The sequence below is a fragment of the Pinus tabuliformis genome, chromosome 8 (genome assembly GCF_031772625.1).
Source record: "Pinus tabuliformis cultivar Carrire ecotype Pingquan chromosome 8, CPIR1, whole genome shotgun sequence".
NCBI lineage: Eukaryota > Viridiplantae > Streptophyta > Pinopsida > Pinales > Pinaceae > Pinus > Pinus tabuliformis.
The window spans coordinates 482,016,061-482,026,628 of NC_142294.1; positions in this window are offsets into that span (position 1 = coordinate 482,016,061).

The window sequence follows — 10,568 nt, forward strand, 5'->3', positions numbered from 1 at the left end:
TGGATGAGTTGCATGGATCAGTTTACTTCACCAAGTTGGATCTTCGTTTAGGATATCATCAAATCAGAATGAAGACTAAAGACATTCCGAAAACAACATTTAGAACTCATGAGGGTCATTATGAATTTTTGGTTATGCCTTTTGGCCTTACTAATGCACCTTCTACATTTCAAGGTTTGATGAATTCCATTTTCAAACCCTTCCTTAGAAAATTTGTGTTTGTATTTTTTGATGATATACTAATCTACAACAAGTCTTGGAAGGATCATGTTGAACATGTTGACAGGGTGCTACAACTATTGTAGGAGAAACAATTATATGCAAAAATATTCAAATGTTTCTTTGGAGTACAAGAGGTGGAATATCTGGGTCATATTGTATCTCATGGAGTTAAGGTAGACCCTAGCAAAATTAAAGCCATTAAGGAATGGAAAATCCCCACACCCATAAAGCATCTGTGAGGATTTCTCGGGTTGACAAGGTATTATCGCGAGTTTGTTAAGAATTATGGGAGAATAGCAGCACCTCTAACAACATTATTGAAGAAAGATGCATTTTCATGGACTCCAGAAGCAACAAAGGCCTTTGAACATCTTAAAGAGGCAATGTGCCAAGCACCGGTCTTAGCTACACCGGACTTCACAAAAACCTTTATTGTGGAATGTGATGCTTCAGGAAATGGAATTGGTGCTATTTTTATGCAAGATGAAAGACCCATTGCTTTTGAAAGTCGTCCAATCGAGGGAAAGTTTTTACACAAAGCTATTTATGAGAAGGAAATGTTGGCAATACTACATGCACTTAAGAAATGGTGACCCTACCTAATGGGAAGACACTTCAAGGTAAAAACGGATCATGATAGCTTTAAATACTTTTTAGAACAAAGATTATCCTTTGAAGAGCAACAAAAGTGGGTCACAAAGATGTTGGGTTATGACTTTGAAATCATCTACAAAAAAAGGGAAGAAAAATGTGGTGGTAGATGCACTCTCAAGAAAGGATGAGGATGTGGAAGCATTGTTGTGTGCCATTTCTATTATCCAACCAGATTGGATAAACAAAGCAAGGAAGGAATGGAAGAATGATGAGGAAGTGTGGGCACTTATTCGAAAGTTACAACAAGATTCCAGTACATCTAATACATTTAGCTGGAAAAATGATTCGTTATGGTACAAAGATCGCTTATACCTTTGTAAGAATTCCCAACTCAAACAAAAGATTCCTATGGAATTGCACACTTCTCCCTTAGGAGGGCACACGGGATTTTTAAAAACTTACCACAGGGTTAAGAAGGAATTTTTTTGGGATGGCCTTAAATCGGATATTCAAAAGTTTGTGGTGGAATGTTTGGTTTGCCAACAAAATAAAGTTGAAACAATTAAGACCCCGGGTCTATTACAACCTTTATCCATTCCAAGCCAACGTTGGGAGGATATTTCAATGGATTTTATCACAGGTTTACCCAAGTTTGAGGGAAAGAGTGTCATCATGGTGGTAGTTGACAGACTTACCAAGTATGCACACTTTTGTGCATTATCACATCCATTTAAAGCCAATACAGTTTCTACTGCATTTATGGAAACAATTCAAAAGCTAAATGGAAATCCAAAGATTATTGTAAGTGACAGAGACCACATTTTCACTGGAAATTTTTGGACAAAATTATTTTCTTGTCTTGGTACTCAATTAGCTCATAGCTCATCTTATCATCCTCAATCTGATGGGAAAATTGAGATAGTAAACAAATGTTTGGAAGGATATCTTCGTTGCTTTGTATCTGATAAACAGAAACAATGGGTCAAATGGTTGCCTCTGGCTAAATGGTGGTATAACACTTCCTTCCATACAACAACAAAAATGACCCCATTTATGGCACTTTATGGATATCAGCCACCATCCATCACATCATATTTAAGAGAAAATTCTAAGGTTCAAGCAGTGTAACATCACATCGAGCATCAACAACAAGTCCTCCAACTCTTAAGGGATAACCTCGTGTTGGCGCAGAATAGAATGAAACAATAGGCAGATCAACATCGCAGTGAAAGAAGTTTTGTTGTAGGTGATTGGGTATTCCTACGACTACAACCATATAAACAAATGTCCCTCAGGCAAGCTAAGAAGGGTAATAAATTATCACCAAAGTATTATGGTCTGTACAAGGTGTTGCAAAAGATTGGTACTATGGCATACAAATTGGAGCTTCCTGCAGCTTCTCGAGTGCACCCAGTTTTCTATGTTTCATGTTTAAAGAAGGTTATAGGCAACAAGCTCCTAGTTCAAACAATATTGCCAGAACTTGACGAGGAAGGAAAAATTATATTGGAACCGGAAGCAGTCACAGAAACAAGAACTCGACAGCTACGAAATCGATCAATTTCGGAGTAACTATTCAAACGTTGAGGACAACACTTTTTTGAAGGAGAGGGGCATGTTAGGTCCCTATAATACAAGTGATTATCCCATTACTATTGTAGTTGTATCCCTTATTAACATTGTTGTGCCCCTATTGTCCCCATATTGTTATTACTGTGCCCCATAGAATCCCTCTATTGTTATTTTTGTGCCTTTATATTATAATTGTTAGGTCGGCTGGGTTATATTGTGACTCCTTGGACTCCTATATATAGAAAGGAGGTTTTGTCATTTGAATCATCAAAGAATCATTCATTTATGTAATGTAAAGGAGGCTGCCCCCTCGAAGAGGCTGAATTCTAAGGCGTTGATCTATCTTTTCTATCCTTTTGTGAGCTGGTTTCATAGCAAGCATTAACAATAGGGAGAAATATAGATGATGGGGATGTTAGTGAGCCTGAGGTTGAAACTGAAGAAGAGGAGGAAACTGTAGCAGTTACTCCTGAGATGATGTTCTTCCAGTCAGTGTTGAGATCCACAACTAGGCCAAAGACTAAGGTTTCAATATATGAAGGAGGATTGAATCCAAAAGAATTGATAGACTGGAATAATGGCATGGAGAAATTCTTTGATTATGAAGAAACAGAAGATGAGAAGAAAGTAAAGTTTGCTGTCACCAAGCTAAAAGGACATGCAGCACTTTGGTGGGATGGAGTGCAGGCAGAAAGAAAGAGCCTTGGCAAGCAACCAATCAGAAATTGGAACAGGATGGTAGCAAAGCTAAGAGGTAAGTTTCTACCAAGTAATTATCAACAAACCTTGTTCAGACAGATGCAAAATCTTAGATAGAGGTCTATGACAGTGAGAGAATATACAGAGGAATTCTATAAGGTAAGTATAAGAGCTGGACAAACTCAGGATACAGATGAGAAGGTGGCTAGATATGTGAATGGTCTTAGGATGGACCTTCAAGATGAGATAAGTATACTGTCTCCTAAAATAGTAGAAGAAGCTTATCAGATGGTACTGAAAGCTGAAGAAAAACTCATGAGGAAGCAGTCTGCCAGAGGAAGAGGTACTTTTTGAGGAAAAGGAAGTCAAGGTGGTAGAGGAAGATCTACAACACCTAAAGATGGAGCTAGTAGCAGCTCAAACTAGCATGCAACCACAGGAGGTGATGCAGGTGGCAGAGGGAGTTTTTCTAGAGGAAGAGGAGGCAGAGGAAGAGGAAGAGAAGTAAGATGTTACAAATGTAACAAATTGGGACACAGAGCTTTTGAGTGCCCAGAGAATGCAGGAACAAGTTAGAGGAATGCAATTGTTGCTCAAGTTGAGGAAGAAGCAACAACAGAGACAGAAGAAGAAAATGTACCAGAGAGAGGAGAATCTTTGGTAGTTAATAAAGTTTTTCTCAAGCCAGCAAAGGAGATAATTGAACCATCACAAAGAAAGACTTTGTTCAAAACAATGTGTAAGGTTCAAGGGAAATGCTATCAAATGATCAGTGATAGTGGCATCACTGATAATTTGGTCTCTACAGAAGTGGTGGAGAAATTGAAGCTGAAGACAATGAGACATCCAACACCTTACAAGGTGTCATGGTTACAAAAGGGACATCAGTTTTTAGTGAATGAACAATGTGAAGTGGAGTCGCAGTTGGGCAAATATAAGTATAAAATTGTATGTGATGTGATGCCCATGGATGTGTGTCAAATATTGCTTGGAAGACCTTGGTAATATGGCAGAGGAGCTATATACGATGGGAAAAGAACACCTACAAGTTTGGTAAAGATGGTCTCAATCATACATTGGTTCCTATGGGAGAAGAAGATGGATCAAGAAAGAAGACTGATACAAAAACTCTATTACTAGGAGGAAAGGAATACTTACAGCAGATTGAAGAAAATGAGGTAAATTTTGCTGTAATTTGCAAGCCCAAGGTAATAATGACTTCTACTAAAGTTTCTGATTTACCCATTGAAATTCAAGAAATGTTGGACAACTATTGTGATATCATTGTTGATGATTTGCCTAATGAGTTACCACCCATTAGAAGAATTAGCCATCATATATATTTGATTCCTGGAGAAAATCTACCAAACAAAGCAGCTTACAGAATGACACCCACAGAAAATGAAGAGGTTAGAAGGCAGGTTCAGGAACTACTTGACAAAAGACTAATCAGAGAGAGTTTGAGTCCTTGTGCAGTACCAACAGTGTTGAGTCCAAAGAAAGACGAAGGTTGAAGAATGTGTACTGATTCAAGAGCCATCAATAAAATCACAATCAGGTACATATTTCCTTTACCTAGAATTGAAGATTTGATGGATTGTTTGAGTGGAGCAAAGTATTTTACAAAACTAGATCTTAAGAGTGGGTATCATCAGATAAGGATAAGAGAAGGGGATGAGTGGAAAACTGCTTTTAAGACAAATGAAGGATTGTATGAATGAAGAGTAATGCCTTTTGGGTTGTCAAATGCACCAAGTATGTTTATGAGACTCATGAATGAAGTTCTTAAAGAGTTTATTGGTAAATTTGTAATATTATATCTGGACGATATATTAATTTACAACAGGTCTAAGGAGGAGAACATGAGACATTTGAATTATATCTTACAAAGGTTACATCAAGAGAAATTATTACTAAATTTGATGAAATGTTCATTCATGAAAGAGGAATTAGTGTATTTGGGTTTTTTTGTTTCTGCTGAAGGATTGAAGATGGATCCAGAGAAGATCAAGGCAATCATGGAGTGGCCTTCACCTAAAAGTATATTTGAGGTAAGAAGTTTTCATGGTCTTGCTAGCTTTTATAGGAAATTCATAAAGAATTTTAGTAAGATCAATGCTCCTTTTGTTGAGACTATAAAGAAGGATAAAAAACCATTTAGATGGACTACCGAGGCAGAAAAGAATTTTGAGCTGTTGATGAGGAAGATCACTGAAAAACCTATTTTGGTTCTAGCTGATTTTAGTAAACCTTTCCAAGTGAAATGTGATGCCAACGGAGAAGCTATTGGAGGTGTTTTAAGTCAGGAAGACAGACCTATAACTTATTTTAGTGAAAAGCTGAGTGATTCAAAGAAGAAGTATTCTTCTTATGATAATGAGTTTTATGCAGTTGTGCAGTCATTGAAGAAGTGGAGACATTATCTAATGTCAAAAGAGTTCATACTTTATTCAGATAACCATGCATTGTAGTATATTATGCAGCAACCAAAGCTTAACCAGAAACATGCCAAATGGGTAGAGTATCTTCAGGGCTTTCATTTTGTCTTGAAGCATATAAATGGCCAATCAAAAAAAGTTGCAGATGCTTTAAGTAGGAGAAATACATTACTTCTAGAGAGTCAAATTCAAGTGTTGGGTTTTGATTTTCATAAAGAATTGTATGAGACATATTTAGATTTTAAAGAGGCATTTGAAGCTTGTAAGAATCCTGTTTTGATGGATAGGAATAAATGGTTGGATTATTTCTTACAAGATGGATTGTTGTTTAAGAGAAATCAGCTGTGCATAGCAAATTGTTCGATGAGAAAGAACTTAATCAAAGAGAAACATAGTGGTGGACTTGCAGGACATTTTTGTATAGATAAGACTTATGAGGAGTTGAACAGATTTTGTTGCTGGCCGAAAATGAGATCTGAAGTGGAAAAATATGTGAAAACTTGCAAATTTTGTCAATATGCAAAGGGAAGAAGCCAAAACACAGGTTTGTATGTTCCATTACCAAATCCAAATAGGCCTTGGGATATGGTAAGTATGGATTTTGCTTTGGGCTTACCAAAGTCTCAAACATGAAATGATTCAATTTTTATAGTGGACAGATTTTCAAAAATGGCACATTCTATTCCATGTTATAAAACCAGTGATGCTACTCACATTGCTAATTTGTTTTTCAAGGAGATTGTAAGATTGCATGGGTTGCCTAAGAGTACTGTCTCAGACAGGGATTCCAAATTTGTTGGACATTTCTAGAGGACACTATGGAAAAAGTTGGGAACTAAACTGAGTTTCAGTTTTTCCTATCATCCACAGACTGATGGACAGAATGAAGTTGTGAACAGAAGTTTGGGTAATCTTTTAAGGATTCTTACTTCACAAAATCCAAAGCAGTGGGATCAAGTATTGGCATAGGCTAAATATGCATATAATGACTCACCTAACAAGAGTACAGGACATAGTCCATTCCATATAGTTTATGGAATGCATCCAAGAGGAGTGTCTGAGTTAAGAAACTTGCGAAAATATGAGATGAGAAGTGCAGAGGGAGGAGATTTTGCTTCAGAAATACAAGCAATACATGAACAGGTGAAACAACAACTATAGGATAGCAACATCAAGTAAAAAAACAGAGCAGACATGAGAAGAAGAGAGGTGAACTTTGAAGTTGGAGATTTGGTTTTAGCACACCTAAGGAAGGAAAGATTTCCAAAGAGGGAGTATAACAAATTGAAGTTCAAGAAAATTGGACCATGCAGAGTATTAAGGAAATTTTCTGCAAATGCATATGAAATTGAATTACCCCCTGATGTTGGAATATCACCAATTTTCAATGTTGCTGATCTGTATAAGTATGAAGGTGAAATTGCAAAAGATATAGAAGAAGACCAAGAGACACAGGAAATTGACTGGGTAAAACAGTTACCTACAGCAAAGGAATTGTAGCCAGAAAGGATTTTGGACAAGAAAGTGTTCAAGAAAACCAGAGGACAGGAGTACTTTCAGTATTTGGTCAAATGGAAGGATCAACCAATTGCTGAAGCTACTTGGGTAACAAAAAACATGCTACAGAAGTTGGGCAGTTCTGTAGAAGAGCTCATGGATAGGAGCCCATGAAGAATTTTGTCCTCAGGAGTCTGATGCAGGAGCATGAGACTTGGAGGGAAAAGGCTTCAAACTTATTCCAAAAATACAAAAAAATCTACAAGAAAAGGAGTGGGATCCTTTAGCCATCAATTTCCATGTTTTTCTAGTTAGGCATAGAGCTAGAATATAGGATTTGATCATGATGTAATAAGTGTTAGTTAGTTAGCTGTAGTGGAGATTCTCAAGGAGAATGCTTCACAGAAAAGATAGGATTAATAAATTTTAGCCTTTGTATTAGGATCTGGTTGTTAGGATGAACCAATGCTTATGTAATTTTCACGGATTTTGACTGTTGAAGAAATTTGGCTTCCTTGGAGCGAATTCAGTAGATTGAGAAATCTTAGTTTCTATGTATGTGAATGAAAAATTCGCTGTCAAATACTGAAGAATAATCTTCTTCAAAATCTCTGTTTTGTTGTGAAATTCGAGGTTTAAATGGTGTTTTGTGGAATTGGATGGAATGGTGTTGATTTATGGTAATTTCCGTGGTTTTATTTTTTAATTGAATTGATCATAAAACCCTGAGTTTATTAAGTGGAAGGTCGAGATTGTGGAGGAAGACCATAGACAAAGGCCGAGGCAGATCAATAGGGTTCGGGCGCGGAGGTTAACCGATAGTTAACAAACTAAAGAGGTTTGAAGAAACCGCAAGTGGTTATCGGGCGCAAGAAGGGCCGTAAGCGATATTCACCATTTGGGCTCTGATTCCATATAGACAGTGACATGTAGTGGAAAGGGAGAGAGTTAAACCGCTTATCGAGCGGGTTTTAAGTGTGCAGGTTAGCCACCCGATATGTGTTTAAGTCGTTAGATCTGTTGATGTGAGATCAACGGTTGACACAGGTGGAGCAGGTTCGGAGATCGGGAAACGTTGTGACAGTTGGATCTTAGATAAGATCAACGGTGTAGAGGAGCCAATGAAAATTTTAATTCCGCTTATATAATCTTTAAAGTCCAACTTTTGTGTTGGGTGCATTGTTTTCCTATGTAAACCTGTCTTCCGATAGAGGGTTGTAGTCTCGATTTATAAAGGAAAATCGGTTAAGTTATATGATCGGGGTTTTTAAAGGCTAAGACACAGTTAAACGCTCTGATAAGTTGTGGCCATAATATGTTTTAGAAGGCGGATTTCAAGATTTATTAAGTTATGGTTTATATCACCATCGGGTCCAACTAGTAGAGCTTTAGTGGAACTCTACGGCTCTTAGAGGGCTCCGCTAACCTAGTGATACCAAAAGGTTATCATTGCATGATAGAGAGTCCATTGAACGAGCAATTACACCCGGAAACGGAAATAGAAGACATAATTTTACAGTTTGGGAGATTATCACTCCTTCCTGTACCCAGACCGGCATCACATACCATCATTTTGCCAAGGGAATCTATTTGACCCATTGTTTTTATTTATTAGATGCAAAACAATTGAGATATCCTTGTAAACATTTATTTACAATCTCAATTTTCCAATTAGATTGAGGACAGTAAGACGAACTATGAGCCAACTAACTACCTAAAGAAGACAATAATTTAGTCCAAAAATTTCTAGTGAAAATTGGATCTTTGTCACTCACAATGAATGCTTCTACCACAATACTTTCTTTAAAAGGATGGAAAGAGAGAAAAAGTGGGAATACTTTGTCATTCCATCTACCATTACCGTAATGACACTCTTTCCTTCAGATTTGGGTAAACTTGTAATAAAATCCATTGAAACTTCTTCCTGACACTGGCTTGGTATGAATAATGGCTGAAGGAGCCCTAGGATCTTGATAGTATCTCCTATATTTTGTTGGCATACCAATAATTTTTCCTCAACATTTTTCACATCCGCTTTAAGACATTCCCCCAAAAAATATTTATTGATCCTATGGTATGTATTGGAGACCTTGAATGTCCCCCTTTAGGAGAAGTGTGTAATTCCAATATGGCCTTCTATTTGAGCTGATAATTCTTACATAAGTGATCTTGATAGGTCCATAACAAATTATTTTTCCATGTAAATTTTCTATTACTTTAAGATCCTCTTGTAGTTGTTGATTGGTCTTGCATATCTTCTCACCATGTTATCATTTTATCCTTTCTTCTTCCATCCAGTTAGATTGTGGAATGGAAATAGCACATAGTAAATCATCTATGTATTCCTCTTTCCTTGAGAGTACATCTACCACAATATTTTGTTTTTCCTCTTTGTAGATAATTTCAAATTCATAACCCAACATCTTTGTAACCCATATTTGTTGCTCTTATGAAGATAGTATTTTCTTGAAGAATTAATTCGAACTATCATGATATGCTTTTACTTTGAAGTGTCTTCCTATTAGGTATGGATACCATTTCTTAACTGCATATAGTATGGATAACATTGCCTTTTAATATACGGGTCTGAGTAAGTTCATTCCTTTAAGTTCACTACTTTCAAAGACAATGAGCCCTTCTTCTTGTACCGAAACTACACCAATGTTATGTCATGAGGCATCAAACTCCACAATGAATATTTTTCTGATGTTAGGTGTGAGCAAGATTAGAGTTGTACACATAACCTCTTTAAGTTCTTCAAATGCTTTGGTTGAGTCCAAGAAAATGCTTCCTTATTCAACATTTTTTTTAGAGTTGTTGTTATTTGACCATAATTCTTGACAAATTTGCAGTAATATCCTGCCAAACCTAACAATCCTCTAATTTTCTTCAAGGTATTGGGGATTGGTCATTCTCTCATATCTTTGATTTTGTTAGGATCCACATTGACACCATCATGTGATACAATATGACAAGAATATTCTACTTATTGAATCCCAAGGCACACTTGGAAGGTTTTTCATATAGCTTTTTCTCTTCCAATAGTGTTAATACCTTGTTAGTATGTTGTACATTCTCTTCCAAATTTTTTTTGTAAATTAGTATATCTTCAAAAATAATAGCCCAATTTTTTTAAGGGTGGGTTTGAAATAAGAATTCATCAAGCTTTGAAATGTTGAAGGTGCATTTATAAGTCCAAATGGCATAACCAAAAAATCATAATGACCTTCATGGGTTATAATGGTTGTTTTAAGAATGTCTTCTTGCCTCATTATGACTTGATGATATCTAGAAAAAATGTCCAACTTAGTAAAGAAAAACTGTTACATTAACAATTCATCAATGATAGGAATAGGAAATTTGTCTTTGATTGTCATTTTGTTGAGTTGTCTGTAGTTTGGAACATATACCGCAAACCATCATTTTTTATAACCATCACCACTATTGAACATAAATAACTTTGTCTAGGATGAATGATGTCTTCCTAACATTTCTCAAAATTATATGCTCAATCTCACTTTTTTATGCATGTGGATATCTATAAGG